We start from the raw sequence: 22,525 nt of genomic DNA on the forward strand, positions 1-22,525 counted from the left end.
CTGCCTCTATCCAAATTATATTACATAGAGCAAGTAACGTAGTTTTTCTTTCCTGGATTTGAGAAAATCCCATTGATGTACATTGTGAGCTTTCTCGTACCTTAGCTGACTTAGAAATACCGCCTCTGTTGCATATTGTCTCTATTTCTACCCTATCTTCAGTAAATAACTGCATAAATGCTAACAGTTGCTATAAAAGCCATATTTTCAATCCCCAAGTTTCACATTTGAGCCAGGCCCCTCCTAAACTATGAGTTGTTGTTTTTTTTAATCTAAACAAATAGGGGTGCTTTCTATTTTCCTTCCAGTTTTTGGCCCTTCAACATATATTTTGGTGCTTTTCTTTGCAGTTTGGAAAGCTGGAGGGGAACATTAAATAAATAAAAATAATAATAAATGCTACCTGTCTAATTATTACAGGACTTAAGATAAAATTATGAGAATTGGCAACATAAAAAAAATTTAGAACTCTTTAAAAAACCATTCCTGTCTCTCTTGATCTGCTGTAATTCACTAATGGTGTTATGGCTCTACTTGCTCCCCTATTTTTCACAAAGTCCCAGTGTACACAAAAGCTGTATGTAAAGAAAAAAGAATGAAACTTAAAATGTCCGTTATCAGGCTTTCTTTTTATATCAAAAAGGTGCAGCTGAGTCATCACATTCCTTTCCCCTGTATTTTTTGTTTTCACATGTCAAACAACTTAAAGTATTTTTCTTGTAGTATTTGATATTTGACTAGAAGCATTTTTAAAATGAAGTTATCTTGTTTTAAATAAGCTAGTATGACAGCCTTGTTTTCTGCATGGTTAGGTTTCAGAGTTGTCCAACGGTTAGCATATTGTACAGCCTTGTTTTCTGGCTAATTTTATCTTGTGGAATCGTGCTTCAGAGCATGCTCATTAACACAGAAGTGTTTGATGTCATTTGGTCTTTCTCAGACAATTGGAAATGTGAGGTAATTTTTTTCAGCTGTTTACGTTGACTAAGTTTTGGAAGGTAGAAACCAATCTAGCAGTTCTGTTACTTCCTAGGATCCCTGGGCTGCTGACTCTCTTTTTCTGCAGACATTTATACCTATCTCATCACTGTGGTACCTGAGGACCCTGCTGTTCTTCCGGTTCTTCCTGTGTTTAATGTAATGCATTGTACTAGAATTTCCACTTTGGCGATTTACTTTGAGCTCTGAAATAGAGCAGTGCTATACAAGTTCTGTGCTGCCTTTCTTGGAAGAGTGCACTACCTTTTCTGGATGCTGTTCAGTCACAAAAATTTCTGGCTGTAGGTTTTCTTAAGCTTGATGTTATGCTACTGTAATGGTTTGGAGGATTCCATGACCATGCAGGGGGATTCTGAACTCACATCTTAAGTCATTTTGAGGCCTGGATCCTGTGTGGAGATGCAGATATAATTTTGATGGGCAGCTATGAAGTAAGGTTGCCAACTCTGTTTGAATCTATTCCGGGAAGTTTCATCATATGCTGTAATGACATTAATGACTGATGTACTGTACTGTACTCAGGAAGGCAAAGGTACATTACTGTTCCATTTTAAAACCCCACTGGGCTACTACTACTGTATAAATTTGATTCAACATGTAATATTTATTTTAATGAATACCCTATCATTTATCTCCCAGGTGACTCTCAGCAGTCTACTGGAGATTTATATCTAATTTTTGGAGACTCCAGGGCAATCCTGGAGGTTTGGCAACCCTACTATGAAGTGAGATCAGGCCTGCTCAATTACGAATGGCACAAAGCATGGAAGAGTAGCAAAGACTTTGGAGGATAGAATTAGAATTCAGAATGACCTTAATAAATGGGAAAATGGTCCAAAATTAATTAAATTCAATTCAGTGAGGACAAATGCAAAGTCCTATATCTAGAACAGAACAATTGCATGCACATTTTTAATATAGATTGGAGAATGACTGATTAGGCTGCAGTACCAGGGGTATAGCTGAATATGAGTCAACAATGTGCTGTTGTTGCAAAAAACCAAAAAACCAATAGCATACTATGTGGTATTAACAGGAATATGTCATGCAAATCACAGGAAGTAATTCCTCCACTCCAGTCAGCACTAGTATACAGCCTCACCTGGACTATTTTATCCAACTTTGAGCATTACACTTCAAGAAAGACAGACAATTTAGAAAGAATCCATTGGAGAGCCACAAAAAATGTGCACTTGACTACCGCCATTTAACAATAGGCACCCTTTTCTTTCCCATCCCCATCCCATCCCATCCCACATGTTACTGACTCCTTCCTGTTCAATGTGTTCACATCAGTATGCATATAACCATCCTTAGGATTTGGCAAAATTTGCCACTTATGAGGCCCTTCTTTCTGCAGGATTGTATGGGTCTTCTGGGGGCATATACAGACCTTGGAGCTGTGGTCAGGCTCTATCCCTGTAGCTCAGGATGGGAAAGATTCGGTCTCTTTTGATTAAGGCTTCACTTAGGAATCTGAATTGACAGAGCATAGAGTTGGGACGTGGTTCCTAACTGTTATGCTCAAAGAGAACAGTTATCTGGTCTTTCTAAAGAGAAAGCTATGTTGGTAACTACCTCCATACTCAGTCTCATTTGTGAAACTATAATGGTTGTTATTGTAAGCAAGGGGTAGGCAACCAGAGCACCAGTCCTGGTCACCAGGCCAAGGCTCAAGAACTGCTGCCACTGAAGGCACAGACTCTTGTAGTTATATCTCTGGTAATGATAATTAAAACAAACGGATGACATAACCAACCAACCAACCAGCCTCAGGGCCTCAATATTTGTGTATTCTCTTTTGGTTACAAGCTGCATATGTAAGCTAAAATACAGTGCTGCAAGCCAGATCCAAACCTGCTAGCAGGCTTAATAATTCTAGGATTTCCTTTCTTTATGATTACAGTAGATCTCTGATGGAAGGCAGGGAAGTCTTGTATTAGACTGAACTGGATCTTGAGGTAAGTAGCTGGGAGTTTGCACTTCTATAGTGAAAGCTAATCTTGAAGTTAAGAGGCCTATGCCGTTTTTGAATTGGAAGGAAGAAGTAGGAATATTTATTAACTAAAATACTGCTGTTAGAGAACTGAAGGAGGAGTGTAAAAAGGAAGCTAATAATAATAAAATAAAAAAAGGAAGCAAAATGCTCAGAAAAGCACATTTTATAAATCTTAATCACTGTGTTTTTATATGCACTGTATGGAGGATTGAACAAGGAGAGAAGATGGAAATCCATTAATGCTCAACCAGATGAAACAGGGAAATTTGTGAAACATGGAAAGCTTGATCTCACGGTGGGGCAGCCCTACCCAGTGTTCTGAAGTTAGGCAAAAACCCTCTCTCCAAGAACAGACTATGCCTCACAGAAAGTTTCAGTGCAACCAGTGTGAAGATCAGTTTCCCCTGTAAAAGCTATCATTTAATAAAAGTGTCTAACTTAATGTTTGCCTGAAACTGTTTGTGCTGAATAGTATCATATAGGCTCTGTTCTTATAACTGGTGCATAGGGGCCAGTTCTGTGTTCACATGGAGCCCCATGCTGTCCTTGGTGGGACTCCATGTGGCCATAAGGGTCCATTGGCATAGTGCTGAATCTGGGTTCACAGTGATGTATGTTCAGTATGGACTTTCCTACATGTTGAATGCTTAACCTTGTCTTTCAACATTCATATTCTACTATTAACAGACATTTTCTATCATGGTTTCCAACTTTCTGATGCTGGTACATTTCTCCAACATAACTCCAAGTGTCTTATTATTTTTTAATTGTAAGAGCTAGTGCTGTAATAAGGGTTATGACTGGATATTGGTTGTATAACAGATTCAAATTTAGGCACCCTTTTCTTTCAGCTTCCTGTTGAGACAATTGATGGTGGCTGGCTCTGGCTGCTTGCCTGGCTGTGTAGAGAACAGGGAGGAAGCAGTGGTTAGTCTACTATCTCAAATGATGAAGTAATGCTTCTCTGTTCTTAATTCTGGCCATTAGTGTTGGTGAAGGTATTAAATGTAATGTACCATGACACTGCTTTTGCTGCCTCGAAGCCAGACAAAAGACTCAGTGATAGATCAGGCCCACAAAAATTCCATTCTTTAGTTTGATTCTGTTCCAGGGTTTTAGTACGGCATTTTTCTTGTGGTCCCTAATACATTTATTACATTATTGAATGCAGTGTCTTATATGGAGGCACCTTTTCTTGATACAAGGAGGTTTGTGCAAATCTCCCTTCTCTTCTGGAGCTGGCAACAGAAACAACTTTTTTGTGCATGTAGACGGGATTTAATGGTAAATTCTGAGAAGCTTTGCAGATGCATTGAGTTTTAAGAACAGTGTGTTATTTTTTCTCTAATGAATATAAAATTATGAATTAGTAAAAGGATACTCTGCTTGAAAAAAAAGATCATACTTATTTTAAAACCATCCTAGCTGGTTTGGCAGGCGTGATAGTACCAGAAAATTCCTGACAGAATTACTTTTGACATATACAGTGGCCAAGAATGAATGTGTTTAGACCAGGGGTCAGCAATCTAAGGCATGCAGGTTGGATCTGGATTCGACCTGGCCTGAGGTGGCCTGAGGAACTAGGTGGCATGCAACTGCACCTTGCTGCCCTTTCTGCTGCTACCTTGTACCTGCATTTACCATTGCAGGATCAGCAGTGAGGGTAAATGCAGACAGCTTTGGTGCTCCAGCAGGTAGACATTTGCAGCCTGCAGCAAGGGGCAGTAGGGACTAGGTTGCAAGCTTCAGCCCACAATACAAAAAACTGTTGACCCTTGGGCTAAGTACAAACAGTCAAAAAGCCTAAAGCTGAATCAATTCAATCTTTGCAGGTTAGTCTAACTTGTGTAGATTGAACCAATAAGCAAGTGAACAGAAATTAACTTCTGATTCCAGAAATGCAGCCAGATGCCTGCAGTGGGCCAGGCCAGAAGCCAAGAGGTACTACAGAATGCCTCTCTGCTCTGCTGAAGCAGACGGCCTGGGCAAAGGCTAGTCTGACCACCCTGCAAGGGGTGGGGAGTGGAGGGGTCTGCGGGGAAGGTGCAAGGCATTCTGGGATGCTGGCAGACTGCGAGTTCACTTGAATCTGGAGGGGATTTGGGACACAAGTTCAATAAACTGATTTAACCTAAATCAGTTAAGTCTGATACTACATCCATCCAGGTTTATCTTAAACCAGTTTCGGCCATTTTGAAAGTGGTTTCTGTGCCCTGAACTTCAAATTGTGTTACAGATTTGAATCAGTTTTTGATCACTTTATGTGTACAATTTATGTTCCTAGCCCTGGTGTAGACTAGGGAAATGTGATTAATCCCCTAGTTTAGTTAATACTACATTGTGGCCCTTCATCAAGCATTGAAGGAATAAAGCTACAAAGGCCAGCCAAGGAGTTCTCTGCTCACTGCATTAATTGAGCAAATGATTCTGTTGTGATGGGCCCTACGCTTCTTATTGACTGTGTCTGGAGTTGTATGATTTGGGGTGGTACATGAGTTTTCCTGACACAAGCAAATGTCAATCATAATTTAAGAGAACTTCTAACAAAAAGATTAAGTTACGATTCTTACATTTTTACAGACACATTATTTCTTTTTTCACGTTTCCATCTTGTGAAGGCAAACTAATTCAAAATGAAATGAGACATCAAAATGAAAAAGAATTTGTATTTTGTAACTAAAAGGAATAATTAGTATATTATATTTACAAAAAAACTGGCACTGACTCCCCAGAAGGATTCTGGTGATCAAGGAACATTTGAGAAGCCCATGCCACCAAAATGAAGTACTCAAGAAAATAAGTAAATTTTAATAGCAGGTTTATCTATGAATACTAATAATATATAAATGACCAAAAAGTATAGATAAGGCATATCAAGCCAATGACTAAAACTGATTAAGTGTTCATCAACTTAAAGAAGTAACAGCATCACTAAATATCTGAAAGAGATTAATCTTAAATTGTCTAAATCCAAAAGTCTTAAAAGCTTCTAACAGATGGACAGCCTGCTAGGGGAAAAAAGATGTCTTACCTAGGTTCAAAGACTACATTTATTAGAAGTGCTGGTTTTGACTCACCTGTGGATAGGCAATTCAGCAAGAACCAAAAGCAAGAATTTGAAGGTAGGCCTGGATTTTTATATTTGACCCAATTTCAAAGGCATGCTAAATAAGGCTAGCAAATATAGAAATGTGCCTAATTAATATAAATTATGGCATACTGTATCTGAGCTCTATCTACAGTAAAATCTCTGCTATCTGGTACTTAACCAGCTGGAATACTCTATTAAGTGGAGTTTCTGGCTGGCCAGATGGATGCGGGGTTGGGGTGGGGGTCATGCATCACCGCTGCCACACCGCACCCTGTGCTACTGTCATTCTGTGTGTGGCTGCCCCCCCCCCCCACACACACACACTCTGCAGCCACATGCAGGGGTGGTGGGGGAAAGCTCATACACACTACCTCGTGCTGCTGCTGCTCTATGTGCAGCTGCCGCCGCCCTTCCCCACCACCTCTGCTCTGTGTCATCTGAAAACCTGCCGAGTTATTTCAGATAACCAGAGTTTTTACATAACTGGCAATCCCCGTACCCTGGGGATGCCGGATAACAGCGATTTTACCGTAATATGATAATAAAATCAGACCTTGCTTATTGTCAGACAGAAAGGTTAGGTATTTAAACTATATTTGTTGTAAATCAGACTTAACCATTATAAAACCATTAAATAAATTCTAAGTAAGCCAATTGAGCCAATTTTTTTCTAACCTGCCTTCCTCTTGCCTTCTGAACTCTTCATGCCTATAACATTTCCTCATCTGAGTGTGGTAGTTAGTCGTGTTAACCTGAAGTCAGGGTAGATATGTTACAGACTAACTGTAAATACCTTACAGACTAAGCAAGCTCTATATAATCACAAGCTTCCATGAGCTGAAGCTCACTTCATCAGATGCTCATTTCTCTCACCTCCTGAATTAAGATTTCAAAGAAGACAAACAGGGCTTGAAATACTAGGGGGGGGGGAATTCAGAGGGGGATAAGCCCCTAGAGAGCTCCCTCATAAGAGATGAGAGCTGCCAGTCCACTCTGTGCCTTTCTAAGTAGCTCAGGTGGTGATAGCAGTGGTGCTGGTGGTGGCTCCTTCTGGCTTCCAGCTGCCACTGCCACAGACCCTTTCAAGAGCTGGATTGTAATTTGAACAGTGCAGGCAAAGCCAGCTTCATATTCTGTTGGTATGCTCAGCATTCATGATCAGCCACAAAATATGAAAGAAAGTGTGTAATCACCCATGACATTCACTGGAACGCTTTGCCTTTTTGGGCCACTCAGATGCAGCTGTCTCCTTTCGGGTCAACAGCTTGCCTTTCAGTGAGGTTTCCTAAAAGGGTCCCCAGGGGTTCTCGCCTGCCACATCTTTGTTAGTATGGATTACTGTTGGGAGAAAGTTCACTAATCCAGCTACTCCTGGGTTTCTCTTTGGTCACTCACTTAGGTCTTCATCTCAGGGCTCTGCCTCCCCTATACCCCGCCTTGTGCCAACCAGTGATGATGTTAGGTTTTGGCCCAGGCTGAAACAAAAGCAACCTGCCACTGGAAGTTACACCAGGATACTCTCTCCCCGCCCTCTAGGGGCTACTCTCTGTCCGTATCCTTCCTTATTTTTTTTTCTCTCTATAGGCTCACTGCTGTGCTGTCCCAGTCTCTCCCAGCATTGTCTGGGATCCACAGTCTCGAGACAGGTATAAACTCTGGCTTCTCTGAGCAAGTGTTAGTAGGGCATCCCACTTCTCGCGGTTGTCACCACTCGCACCTACCAGGGGATTCATCCATCTCAGGCCACCCTGGGCTCTCCGGAGGACTCGCTTTCAATCCTCCCTGAATGTGGGTCAGTGGGGTTTTTATCCCCTGCTCCAAGGGCCAGCTGACAAACTGGTATCAGCACACAGCCACAAAATGTACCCACACCGGTTCTGGGGAGCGTGCCTGATCCCCAGTGGCAGACAGCTGCTGCCCCTTTTCTCCTCACTCATGCAGTGGCTTGGCTTGTTTGCTGTCAGCAGTGTTGCTGCTGCGGCGTCTTTAATCTTTGGTGGCAGTCTGAGGTTGCCACTTTTCTCTCTGTCCTGGTGCTGGAGATAAGTTTTGTTTCCTGGTCGCATTTCTGCCACAAGGTACAATTACATGAAGTAGCTAGTAAAAAAGTTGTGCAGTTTTTTTGTTCTTTGGTTGTTTTTTTTAATGAGTAGCAGATACTACTTTTAAGGGTTGGATCCTTTTCAAACATTAAGCAGGAGCTGGGAAAAGCTTACTGCACTGAAAATAGTGAATACTGTCAGTGCCAAATGCTGAGAAAATTGACTCCTTTGAAGAGATCTCTACCACAGGCAGAAAATTAATTGTGGGTTAGGAGTGCCTTCTGACCCTAGGGCTACACCTGTGGCAAGAACGTAAATGTGTGTTTGGAGATAATAGAGGCTGGTTTACCTGCATTGGGACTGATTAGATATTTGGGTGGCAGTAATCAAAGAACTTGTAGAGAGAATGAAAGTTGATTAAATAGAGAGAAAAGAGCCAGTGTGTAAGAAGAAAGTAGTCAGAAAACCAGACAGAGATGCATAAGAAATCTGCAGAGAGAGAAACTGTGTGTGTTTACTCTGGCTTGTTTGGGTCTAGCACGACCAAACAAGTCAGCCCTGGTGACAAGCAGTTGTTAGTTGTGAATGACAATTCTTATGCCTAGGCTGATATTTTGGTTAGGTTACTCATTTAGGAGGGACAAGTCTTGGGCTGTTAATTGTCTTTTTAACTGTCTTTTAAAATCAGGGTGCTATGGCTGCTGTATGTTGAGCTGAACTATATGTGGGTGTTGGATATGGTCTGAGCATGTCTACCGACTTGGGCCCTTCAGGGGACTTGAATAGAGGAACACCTTGTTTGAGGATCCTGAACAAAATTAACCCTGAGATATGCAGTAAGTTGTTCAACGCTGCTAAGATGGCATCCTTTCTGTGTATGCTGAGTTCTAGGTACTTAGGTCACTTCACCATGCAAACTTGAGTGAATATAGACTTTCAGGCATCTAAGAGGTTAGGTGTGGGGTTTAAAAATTGCTCTCTTAGACTTAACTAAATCCCACCTACCTCACACTTCAGCTATGTAAGTCATTTTGGGAATCTGGGTATTTGGACATAATATAGTTCATGTGCATGTCATGAATGTTTGAAGGTCTGTGCTGATGCTTTCTCATTTACAGGACTTGGGCTAATGTTGTCCTACCCAGAGAGAATGCCACTTCTATTTTGTGCACATGGCCACTCCTTTTTTAATCCATTCATTATTGTTAAGGAGACACAACATGAAACGAGCTACATCCCCTCTTGCCACTGAGTTGGTCACTGGATAACCACTGGGATCAGGAACAAAATACCCTTCATGAGTCAGGAGTTCTTTATCTGTAGAAGAAAAAGACAAGCAAATATGAACATATTAGAGGGGAGGAAAGAACTGCAGATTCAAAACATTAATCTCATCTGCTTCACCCTCGTGCACACATGGAATTCAAAGTTAGCTTTAACCAACAGATATAACAAGGCATTATTGTCAGCCTTAAGTACTGCTGGTTGGTTTAGATCAGGGGCAAGCAACATTTTTTGGCTGGAGTGCTGAAAAACACCACAATGCCTGCCTTGGAAGGTGCCAGAGTGAAGGCAATAGGTACGTGGCAGGATGCCCTGCTTGTGCCCTTTGCTCCCACCCAAAGATCTTGCCCCCCAGCCCTGCTGTCATTGCCATCCACCCAAACCCCTCCACCCCACCCAAAGCCCCTGCCCCCAGCCCTGCTGCCCCTTGCCCCCACCCAAAGCCCCTGCCCCCAGCTCTGCTGCCGTGCCCCCCAGCCCTGCTGCCCATGTCCCCCACTCAAAGGCCCTGCCCCCCAGCCCTGCACCCCCCACCCAAAGGCCCTGCCCCCCCCAGCCCAGGCTCTGTGCCTGTCAGCAGCTACCCCAGCTCTGGGTAGCTGCTGGAGCCTGGGCTGCTCCTAGCAGGGATTGCAGCGTCTCAGCTACCTGCTGGGAGCAGCTACCCAGAGCCGAGGCCAGCTGCAGCCGGGAGTCTCCAAACAGCTGTACCAGGCTCCAGCATCAGCTCCATACCGGCGTGTGCCCCTGTGCATTGAAGCAGGCAGTGGGAGAGAAGCCTGAAGCAGCGCAGCCCCAGTCTCTCCCCCGCTCCCAGCACAGAGGTGATAGCAGAGTTTTAGAGCCTGGCACAACTGTTTGTAGCCAGCCTGGGCTCTGGGCAGCTGCAGCAAGCAGGCAGGCTGCAAATAGCTGCACCGGGCTCCACAGCTCCAGCATCAGCTCCGTGCTGGTGGTGGCTGCATGGGCACCTTGGGGCGGACAGCACGGCAGCACAGCCTCAGTGACTGTGTCAGGAGCAGGGGAGAGACTGGGGCTGAACTGCCTCAGGCCCCTCTGTCACCACCCCCTCTGATGCGTGGATGCACGTGCCGGTACAGAGCTGATGCCAGAGCCCAGAGCCTGGCACAGCTGTTTGAAGCCTCCCAGCTGCAGCTGGCCCCAGCTCTGGCTAGCTGCTGCCAGAAAGCAGCTGGGATGCTACAAGCCCTGCTGGGAGCAGCCCGGGTTCCATCGCTGGTAGCAGCTACCCAGAGCTGGGGCTGGCCATGGTGTTCCGAGCAAAATGGCCTCATGTGCCATGCTTGGTCCATGTACCAGGGGTTGCCAACCCCTGGTAGATTAACTGAAAACCTTCTTTAGAACTTTTACAAGCTTTGTGATAGAAGCTGATAAATATCTTCTGTGTATGTAGTCTTCTACAGCTCTGTTAACTTACTCTTTTCTTTCTTTTCTTCTCTCTCTTTCTTATTAAGGCCCACTCTACTGGATAAACTTTCTGTGCCCAAAAGTGATACCCTTAGACTGTGCTACTCTACATATGCTGCCTCTTAAACTGGCAGCAATATAGTTGTGTTTGTGGTGCTTCAGGCAAGGATAATAATTAGCACTGCTGAGTGACAGTGCCACTTAATTCATCTCCATGCTGATTTACCAGCCAATACTTCTGATTTAAGAGACAGCTCATCAAAGTAAGCTAGGCTGGCAGTATGTTCTACAACAACCAGCTTTCATTATTTATGAAATATCAACTGTTGAAGCAGCAGGTGTTAACTTTCACCCCTAGATCATACTAGATGCAGTACTAGAGCCCTATTAATAACTTAGTTTGAGATGGTGGCGACCATCAGTCCTCCTGGATCATGGTGTATGCATGAGCACCACCCAGACCTTCAATACATATGCCTGGGCAGAAATTTTTGGAGAAGTGGAGGTTGCCCAGACCTTCTATCCTCCCTTTACGGCACTGAAACAGATCCAAAGACCAGACTGAATCCAGATGTTTGGTACCTCTATGGCCATAGTTGTATATGTGTCTGGGAATCAAACCTAGGTCTCCTGTGTGGTAGACAAGGATGCTACCACTGAACCACAGGGGACTCCATTTGAGTTGGTGGTGAACCAAAAAGTAACTTAAAAAAAATTCCTATAGGTTGAACAGAGTATTCATTTTGTTATTATCTGCAGTTTTTTTGTTTTGTTTTTAAACCTTTTAAAAATTAAACAACTCTGTTTGTAAACAGCATTTTGAAAACAGTAAAACAAGCAATTTTGGCTTTTTTCATTTCCTTTCTCCTTCTGCCAATGCACACTTTTAGTCCAAACTGTTAACTAAATTTGGCATGAATTCATAAAGTTTGGGTTGACCAGGAGCTGCATTTTTCTATATAAACTCAGGTCAAGAAATGTTGTCCAACTCCATTGCATACATAATGTTGTTTGGCCTGCAACCCATCATTTCTTAGCTTCCCAAAAAAGGCCCATTAAAGCTCCCTGAAAAATTGACAGATATTTAAAATGCATCTTGCTATTGTTTTACAGGAGAGGGAAGCAAAAGCCAAAATATTTCTAAATAATGAAGCATTCACCTTTTCAGAGAGTATTGCTTATCTGTTGTTGCCTAAAGAACATCAGGAAAAATGGTGTTATTAGCAAGTGTCAACGCCATAAGAGATTCATTAATCAGGATCCAAATACATTTTTATTTTCTTCATTTTTATTGTATTAACCCCCCCCAAGTTCTGCCCTCAGCTACATCAGTGTAAATCAAGATGATTTAATTTTGCACTTCATATAACACAGGTCAGAATTTGGATCAAAAGTATCAAGATTTTAAATTGATAAAGTGTAAGGTTAGTAATTCTTACCATTTCTCTTAGAACAAGCAAGTCATAGCTATGAATAAACCAACAGCATCTGCTGTTCTGTAGTGAGGGTGGGGGGAGATAGCAGGCCAGATTTTCAACTGCTCAAAATACAACTTCTATTGTTTTCAACAAAGGGTAGATACTTTTTAAAATCTGGTCCTCTGTTTCTTGAAGCATCCTCATAGGGAAATGGTTAAATTCAGGGACAGATCCAGGGGGAAGTGCAGTCACTGTCACCCCTCCCCACTTGCTCTGTGTTTCCTGATCTACTTAAAGTTTCAAACTAACTACCAGGCAGTGGCAGCAACATTTCTATTCAGACAACAGTGAAGGAGTCAATTGACTTCACAGATCATCATAATCTACCTGATTCCTTTTAAATACTTCATTCCACATGTGTTAACAGCCTTTTCTCCTTTTTAATGGTCTTGATGTTCCACTGATCAAGCTATCTTTTCTTTGGCAATTATGCTGTCTGTTAATTGTTCCTGGTAATGTAGGCCCTATTTAACAATGTTACAAACTATTTTTTTAACTTTAGCTAAAAACATTAACTAAGGTGAACATTAACTCAGGTGTAGAAATAAATCTGAAAAAAAGATGTACATTTAACTGCAGGGTTGAAATTACACTTTGACTCTTGGGTGGAGGGGAGGGGTCTGCAAAAAAAATTGGGCTGCCCATCACAACACCCTAATAAAATCTGAGCCCCTCCAGGTTATGATTTTCAAATCTTATAGGGGGCTCATCTCTTTGGGGAGGGGGCTCAGAGGCTCAGCCCCCCTCCCCTGAGCTCCTCCCGTAATTTGAACCCTGTTTATCTTTAATGACTACAGGATTAATAAAACAGCATCTTTTGACTATTTTTGCTGTGTGTTGTGTTTTTTATACATAATAGCCAATTAAAGTACATTCCAATTAATTTGGGATTTGGGCTTTTTTGCTATATTAAAATGGAATAGCATAGTCCTAGGCCCCTAACATATTAGTAAAGCATGTAATATATTTTTAACTGGAGAAAAATATGTTGTACTATATGGGGTAATGCACCATACCATCTATACCCTCTTTTTCAAAATGCCAGATCCAGACATGGTTAAAAAAGCACGTTAAAAAAAAAATCACCCTCTTAACGTAATGCTACCTTAGTTATCAATGTCACTTTCAGTAGCAGAGTCTGGATTCAGATCATCTCTCTGATAATCCCAAGAAGTTTTCTGCAAAATTCTTATTATGGAATACTAAGTTGTTATCAGTGACTAGCTGAGGAGAAGCAAAACCAGAGGCTAGGAGTACAAAAACATATGGAAATGTGTAGCTTGTAGAAAGGTGAACTGTCCCTGCAAATCTCTGTGTTCTTTCATCTTTAGCCTCAGGGAAATAGCTTTGCTCATTTAAAGTACACTTGCTATTCTACTTTGGAACTAGATGTACATAATTTCTGCATGCTTTCATCAATGGTTCCAACCCCAAGCACTAGAAAGAATCATGGGTCAGAAGTCAGTTATGGGACTAACTTAAAATTATGAGATGTAAAAATAGATATAACAGTTGGCTCTTTTTCTTGCTCTTCTGAGACTTTAGGATGAACGTGCTTTATGTTTTCAATTTCTTCCCTGCAGTTATCAAGGCTAGAAATTTACTTTATATAAAGAAAGCTGAGATTCTCCTGCAAACTTTTTAGTAAAGGAGTCAGGGCTTTAAGAAATAATTTGTGAATAATGCAAAGGCAGTTGTGTATGCAAATGATTTACTGGATACTTCCATTTTGATCTTTGCATAGTTTTCCTGTGCTTACACATGCCTGTGTGGTAATTGTGAAAGCAAAGTCAGCAGTTGCATTTTGACACATGCAGTCCTAGAAACATGTCCTTTACCTGGTTGTGATAACGGATCAAGTTTCAGAATGGCAAACTTTGCTTCAAAACACTAGAAATAAAGCTCAAGTCAGATGCCTAATCTTGTCCCCCTTTTCTTCGCAGTTTAAACTGTCCCCTTCTCAGTGTGCTTAAAACTCACTTTCAGGGTGTTTAGTCAAGGAGCATTTGACAGGCTCCAGTAGCGGACATGAAACATGGGGGATTAGTGGGGAAAGGTCAACAAAGAAAATCAATCACTATTAACAATGATCTTATTAATGAGAAGTTTGTTGTGAATTTTACTATACTGGAAGAAAGTAGAAGCCTATTGAGCAATATTTCCCTATTTGCAACAAAGATGCTTTTGTTGGTTTACTAAGCTTAATATGAAGCCCCAGTAAAATAATGCCAGCATTATCTTCAACTTGCAATGACCACTGGAAAATAATGAATTCTGTGAATCTCTGGTGGGAAGTTTACTGGATTAAGAAGCATTTTAATCTTTTTAAACCCTTACAATTAACTCCAACTTAAAGCGGCTTTGTTTATTGATATCTAACCGGCTCCCTAATATTCTAGTTGGGGGCAGGGGGTGTTCCTATAAGCATTAACCCCTAAAACTACCACCTTTTAACATTAGAAAAGTTTATTAAGGAGGCCATCCTTGAGGGACTGGCCCAGGCTAACATTCTAAGGGACAGCCAGCACGGGTTCGTTGTGGGTAGGTCTTGTTTGACCAATCTCATTTCCTTCTATGACCAGGTGACCTATCACCTGGACAAGGGAGAAGAGATTGATGTCATATATCTTGACTTCAAAAAAGCTTTTGATCTGGTATCCCATGATCACCTCTTGGCCAAACTGGCCGGTTGTGGCCTTGGCTCCACCACTATCCGCTGGCTGGGAAATTGGCTTCGTGGTCGGACCCAGAGGGTTGTGATTGATGGCAGTCACACATCATGGTGCCCTGTGACCAGTGGGGTCCCTCAAGGCTCTGTCCTGGGACCCATACTGTTCAACATCTTCATTAACGATGATCTCCCGAGGTCCCTTCCAGCCCTAATGTCTATGAAATCTATGTCTATGTCTATGGACATTGGAGTTAGGAGTGGACTGGCCAAGTTCGCCGATGACACCAAAATTTGGGGCAAAGCATCCACGCCAGAAGATAGGTGGGTGATCCAGGCTGACCTGGACAAGCTCAGCAAATGGGCAGACGAGAACCTCATGGTGTTTAACACCAAAAAATGCAAGGTTCTCCACCTTGGGAGGAAAAACCTGCAGCACCCTTATAGGCTCGGCAGTGCTACGTTGGTTAGCACTACAGAAGAAAAAGACTTGGGGGTCATCATTGACCACAAGATAAACATGAGCCTCCAATGCGATGCTGCGGCTAGTAAAGCGACCAAAATGCTGGCGTGCATCCATAGATGCTTCTCGAGCAAATCCCGGGACGTCATTCTCCCCTTGTACTCGGCCTTGGTGAGGCCGCAGCTGGAGTACTGCGTCCAGTTTTGGGCTCCACAATTCAAAAAGGATGTGGAGAAGCTTGAGAGAGTCCAGAGGAGAGCCACGCGCATGATCAGAGGTCAGGAAAACAGGCTGACAGGCTGAGAGCCATGGGACTCTTTAGCCTGGAAAAGCGCAGGCTCAGGGGTGATCTGATGGCCACCTATAAGTTTATTAGGGGTGACCACCAGGATCTGGGGGAATGTCTGTTCACCAGAGCACCCCAAGGGATGACGAGGTCGAACGGTCACAAACTCCTGCAAGACCGTTTCAGGCTGGACATAAGGAAGAATTTCTTTACTGTCTGAGCCCCCAAGGTCTGGAACAGTCTGCCAGCGGAGGTGGTTCAAGCACCTACATTGAACACCTTCAAGAGTAAATTGGATGCTTATCTTGCTGGGATCCTATGACCCCAGCTGACTTCCTGCCCTTTGGGCAGGGGGCTGGACTCAATGATCTCCCGAGGTCCCTTCCAGCCCTGATGTCTATGAAATCTATGAAATTAAGAGCGCTTTCTTGCTAGGAACTGGAGGCTTGATCCTGCAAGTTAGTAAGTCTCTCCCACCAAATGCCGAGTACCTTCAGTTCTTACTGTTTTCATCCAGGATAGAAGTGTCGTTAACTTTTCCTGGGAGGGGCTCAGTAACTCATGGCCCAGGCCCCATAAATACTGAAGTGTATATATAAGTGTAACTGCTCATGGGTGGAGTCTACTTGACTTCAGCATGATTACTTGCATGCATAAAATGGGTTAGTGTTTCAAAATTGGGGTTTAACAACATTTCTGGTATATTCATGCTTAACACAGCAACAATGCTAAATAATGCTGATGCAGCAAGAGGACACAGCAAATATGGTTTTTAGTTGAAACATGGGTGGTTAATCCTGGGTCTGTCCTTTATAGGATCTGAAGACGATGGGAGTTTGCTACTACAGTGAAAGACCCTTTAGGATCCTATTTTCCAAGAATGGAAACCCAGCTGTATGGGAAAAAGCAGAAGCTATTGCTAGTCTGTTTGCCCAGAATCAAGTTATTTTGCTAACTAAATAGGACTACATAACAGGCCGTTTAAACACCTGTACACATATTTGACTGTATACCCTGCCCTGTAATTGTGACAGACGTAGAAATTGATGTGATTATACACAGAATTATGTCAAGTGTGTGGTCTTTGCAAACTGCTGAATATTATGATTTACTGCCCAGCAGTCCAAAACTTCTTTGGCAAAAATAATTTCTTTTGGGGCATGCCAAAAACCTGACTCAGAATTACTAAAAGACTCTCTCAGGCTTGTTAATCTTTTTGTAGACTTAAACTGCATCAAGATGCAAACCTGCATTAGTCAATGACTGTAGGGGAAGCTATAGGAAATTTAGTAGTTTATGTTAAATCAGGCACACATTGTTATAGACCAATCTTGCTTTGAGATTTTCAGTCCTCAGAATTCAAAGCAAAGTATAGGTGCTACCTTACTTGAAGGGGAAACCTAGGGGTAGCTTGTCTAAACCCTACTAATGTCACTTGTTTTTACATAGCCATAATGTACTACCTATTCTTACTGCCCCATCAGCTGAAGATAGAACACTGAGGTGAGTACTTCCTTCACACTGGAATGACTAACTAAAGACAGCAGAGAAGGACAGCTTATTTTTCATTTGATGCATGCACTTTTGGCAATGAGCAAGTGACAGGGAATTTATTTGGAACCTGTCTACGCTTTGAGAGTGTTCCTTCACTTCACTGGGTTTCTACTTATTCTGTGTCCACTGAAGTCTACAGGAGTTTTTCTAACAACTTTAACAGACATTTGACCAGTCCCCTAGTTAATAAATCTTGATATATCAGCCACTGGAAATGTTGGCTAAGTGATGTAGTTAGCATATAGATTAGACCTGTATATTGCGTTTCAGAGGGGTTCTTTTACTCCTCTAGTTTAAAAAAAGTTTAGCGATTTGAAAGATTAAAAACCTGCTAGACAGGGGCTGTGCAATTTTCCCACATCTCTCTTCCAGTCTTCTTCAAGCCTTCTGATTGATCCTGCAAAATTTTGTGTAGCCTAAACCTAAAAGGAGTCAGTGCAACTTGGTACTCGTTGCAGGGCCTGCTAGCACCTACAAAAAGGGCACAACATGTAACTATTTGATCAGCCATCACCCATCTACAATGCCAATTACACTCTTAGCAAAGCCTCATTTTATAGATGCTGCTGCTATCATTCTTTTACCTGTGGCTGGGATGTTTTTTAGCCCTGGTGGCCTCACTATGGTCCAGTTGAGGTCAGCACATTCCGTCTCTAAATAGTTCTCCATCTGGTACATGTTAGTAAGCACACTTCTAATGAGTGGCAGGAGGAAAAAACGCACTAACACTGGAGCATTCTGGCCTGATTCAGCTGTGAGAGAAGAGACAGGTTAGTAGCAAGCAGGACAGGCATGGTCATTGAATCTGAGCATACATTATGCTTCTCTACTAACAAGACAATTCTAGTCTGGTGTCTGACCCCATACTACATGTCTGCCACTGCTTGTTGGGCTTTGCTTTTAACTCAGAAACTGACACAATATGATTTTACTTACAAACAGCACAAAATCAGGATTTAAATAATGTATTTAAGAGAAAATATCCTTTAATCAAACCTCTGCTTAATTAGGGCATTTGGTAGTTAATAAAAACTGGGCTGACCTAAAACCTACCTGCCAACTTTTTTTTTCCAATTTACTTGCAATTAAGGATTTTATCATTGAACATGTTAATCACCACTGTGTCTTCCTAACTCAGTTTTTGCCTTTGTGGCAGGGTTTTTGGTCTTTCTGTCACCTTTACTTCCTTTTGACTGTTTTTTCTCTTGATGTTTATAATTTTCTGTCAATTTTGTTTCTTTTTATCTTTTCTTTCTCTCACTTGCTCTTCTTAGTGTTTTCTTTGCACTTCTTTATCATTCTTGCCTGATGCTCTTTCTGCCTCATATTGGTGCAGCCATAAATAGAAATGATTCATGGTAATCAGCTAGTCACTGAACCTGCTGGTTAATTTTAAGGGAAGGCTCCAAAGGAGGTCCTTGGCCAGAAAAACAATCAATATAAGGAGGTGCTCATAAGGGACAGGAAAACAAACAGATCCCTTTATTTCCCCAAGTGGAGGAAGGGGAAGTCACCTTAGTGAGGTGATTTATAGCGAGCGCACACAATGAATTCTGGAAATTGTTTGTTAATTGAAAACCTGATTGAAGGGTCACATGACCATATAATGATTTGGGGGCAGGAGGAGGGTTTGGTGCATTTACAAAAATTTGAACCAGAAAGTTGGAGGCATGACTTTCAGTGGGACGTAACATTATTACATGCTCATCAGTGCAAGTTTATGGTGATAGCAATATTATGTGGTGATAGATGTCACAAATACATTGATCCTTATTGCTCTAATGCATCCCCACCTCACTTTCTTTTAACAAGTTGATGTAGATCAGTCTATGTATTGGAGAAAAATAGCAGCAGAGAGAGCTACTAAAGACACTATTCCATGCTTTATGCAAGACCCAGATCAACTGCAAGATATGGGGAGTTTTAATGGGTTTTGCTTAGAAATGGGTAGCGGAAAAGATTTTTTTCAAAGTGTTTAAAGGCCATTGGCTTTTAGTGGAATAGGTTTAATCACTTAGGTACTTTTAAGAATTTTGCCCATGCTTAAGTTTTAAGAATAAAACTGCTGATTCTTTCCTTTCATAGAGAGACTCTTAATTCTTAGCTCGAGGCTCAACGGAGTTAAAAACACTGTAATTCCGTTTCTGTAATGGACAGAGGGAAACCCCTCTCCCATCATTTTTATGGCCTTGACTCTGAAATCAACATAGACAAGTATTCACTTGAATAATCAGGTGGTAACTGTACTCACGGGACGTGTACCATGATGTCATGGCTATTATACGGCTCACATCAGATTGCCTCATGGCAGCCACAAGAGCTCTCATAGAATCAGTGTATCCTGAAATGGCTGAGAAGATCTTGTAAGGGAAGCCTAAGCAGGAAATTACAGCATCTTGGCCTTGCAAATGTTCTGACAACTGTTCTGCCGAAAAGATGTTTGTTTCCACCACCTAAAAGGATTTAATAATGTTGGAATCTTTGCAACACTTGTCTCACCACCACCATTTTTTTCTCCTCTTTGGGCATGTCTACACGTTGCCATGCTTTAGTACTTCCTTTTGGAAGTACTGAAGTACAGCGCAGCATGGGTGGTTACTGCGCTGTGCATGCAGTGTATGGTTAGATTTTGCCGCTGCATTGCCATAGCACTGCATTATAACCAGGGAGCGTGCCACTACAGTGACATAGCTGGCAATCATGTGTAGACCCACATTATCACTACATCACTGTAGCATGCCATACAGTCACATAGTGCATTGCTACGTTGTCGTAGGGTGATGTGTAGACGGGCCCTTTTATCACTCTGTTTTCAAATAAGAATCAACTAGGAACACTGAAGTAGTAGTGCTCTGAATGCACTCTCTCATAGAGAGTTATGTGTTTAAAGGTGAGGCTTGGCAAATAGGAAGAAGGCAAAACCTCAGTAGACTGATTATTTTTAACTGCTTATGGGATGTGTAATAAAGTGATAATATCTCCAGAACTCCCCCTTCTCCTTTTGTGATTTAGCATTAACATAATACCATACTTCATTTTTAGGTTGAAAATATGATTTCTGTTGATGAAAGTCAGTGGTTGATAGAGCAATTATCATCCATTTTCTGCCTAAAAGTGAGGCCCCTGCTTTTTCACACTTTATCAGATGGCTGAAACCTCATGGCTGTTATTAGCATAATTGTCTCCAGCTGGGCATATGACTTAACACAAGTTGAATGGAAAATTGGAGAGGTAGGGAATGATGTGTGCTTCTTGCATCTGGTCTCAGAAAACAGGAAGTCTTCTAAAGCTTGATAGAACTGATAATCCATCTTGTGTGCGAGTGGTAGGATGAAGTAATATTCCCAAACAGATTGTTCTGCTATATTTTAGGCCTTAATTCTCACTGTATCAGTGATGGAGTCATTGATACTAACTGTGTTTGGTAAGTGCTTTTTCTGTGTTTTTGTTATGCTAAACCTGTTGGGTGGTATGTGTGGTCTGGGGATGGGAATCAGAGACTGGAGGAGATAAATACACTTTAGCCAAGAACTAGCAATTAATTCTGTTTAGAAGTTAAGATGTGCTTTTATTTCAGGACAAGGGACCTAAAGCTTGCCCCTCTGTGCTACAGCCTCTAGCTTGCCTTGAAAAGAAGAGTATTTACTATACCTAGGAGGTGTGCTTTAGAAATGATCTTGTCTGCCACCTAATGGGGTTAGACAGTTCTGTTTCACATAGGTAAATTATTTTGTAGTAGTATGTGAGACAGGAATTAGATTAAACATATCTGTGTTCTATAGTATTTTCATTTCAGAAAGTGCTGTGATATTTCTTGGCTGGTTTACTGTAGAGAGAGATTGGATACATTTAAAAAGTGAACAGAACCTCATTCCTACTCTGACAGGTGTTTCTCAAGAGCAGACAACTTTGGTCAATTACTGCTTGAAACACTGAGAAGTGAATTCACCAGGCTCAACATTCATTTTCCCTGGAGGGCAGTAGACCCACTAAAAATATTTCATTCCTTCAGTAGATTTCAGAAGGCTACTAATACTAAAGTTTTGTCTAGCTCAGGCTCTAGCGGGGACCTTAAGAATATTTTCACTCCATCGTTTGCCCAGGACTCCTTTAGATTACAAAAAAAGAACGCAATAAAGAGATCAGGTAAGGCTCTCTTTTAAGACATTCAACCCAATCCTGCGATCTTCCCTTGAGAGTCTCTGACTGCTGTCAACCTCCCCAGTATCAGTGGGAACTGAGGCTGTTGTCACACCATGAGTACATGGCCTTTATCACGTCTCCCCATTCAGCTCCAACACACAAGTTAATTTAAATCTTTGAAGTCATCAAAATATATTACGTTCATAAAACCATATATACAACTTTTCCAAGCTATTTTGTTAAATGTGACACTGGTTAGCACTCATGGAGCTGCAGAAATGTTGGTTGAGAAAATATGATTGGAGCTTCTAATAGGGAAGAAATTTACAGGTGTTCGGACTGGCTGCTAAAGGTTGCAGCTAGGCCACATAGCCTATAGGTCATATGTGGGCAGGATGATATTTTTTGTACAGTCAGTTAGCCAACCTGAATTGCTATGTAGAAACTGATCCAAAGACCATGGGATTTAATGGAAAGACTTTTGGATTTATTGACAATGTAAGAATAGAAGATAAAGTGTATCTTAGGTATATTAAATATCTAGGCCAAAATCCTTAAAATGATACCAGTGAATCTTACCACTTCCATTTCTGGTTGCCCAAACTGAAACAGCTTAAAGGAGCCCCAATTTTCAGAATGTGCTAAGCACACAGCATCTGAAAAATGACTCCTGTAAGAGGTCAAGTTTGGTATCCTAAAATTGAGACACCCTGAATCACTAGAGACATTAGAAAACCTTAGTTCTAGAAAAATAGTATCAGACATAATATTCTATATGAAATACCTTCAGATTTTTATGTTGAATAGTCAGTTTAGTGATGTTCCGAACAAGTGCTGTCACTTCATGGCCTTCCTCAAGTGCGTGCAAGACCAGATATTGACCAGACTGACCTGTTGCACCAAGAATGGACAGCTTCATCATTTATCTGCAAACAGAAGGCAAAGCTGAGAATCGTTTGATAGCAAATACTTGTCGGTATATGATTTTATCTTATTTTTAAGAAAAAAGAAGCATCAAGGACATTTGGTAACTTTAGAAGACCACCTAAGAGTACCTTAAGTTAAGCACCACAGTTCCCTAAAGACAACA

The 22,525-nt window shown here is 41.7% G+C and overlaps 1 protein-coding gene across 4 annotated transcripts in view; it reads right to left on the reverse strand.

Moving 5' to 3' along the window:
- Nucleotides 1–649: 649 nt before the first annotated feature.
- HSD17B11 (hydroxysteroid 17-beta dehydrogenase 11) overlaps nt 650–22,525 on the reverse strand; it is a 58,026-nt gene continuing 36,150 nt past the window's right edge. For 2 of the 4 annotated variants that reach the window (XR_016440863.1, XR_016440859.1), the window contains exons 8-11: nt 22,220–22,361; nt 19,544–19,745; nt 17,877–18,044; nt 650–9,448 (exon numbers count right to left, since the gene is read on the reverse strand). The gene's annotated coding sequence lies outside the window, so the exon portion shown is untranslated. The remainder of the gene's footprint in view (nt 9,449–17,876; nt 18,045–19,543; nt 19,746–22,219; nt 22,362–22,525) is intronic. The other 2 variants (XR_016440860.1, XR_016440861.1) reach the window with 2 other exon arrangements.

The sequence above is a fragment of the Crocodylus siamensis genome, chromosome 2 (genome assembly GCF_052110815.1).
Source record: "Crocodylus siamensis isolate JL-2025a chromosome 2, ASM5211081v1, whole genome shotgun sequence".
In the NCBI taxonomy this organism is placed as follows: Eukaryota; Metazoa; Chordata; order Crocodylia; family Crocodylidae; genus Crocodylus; species Crocodylus siamensis.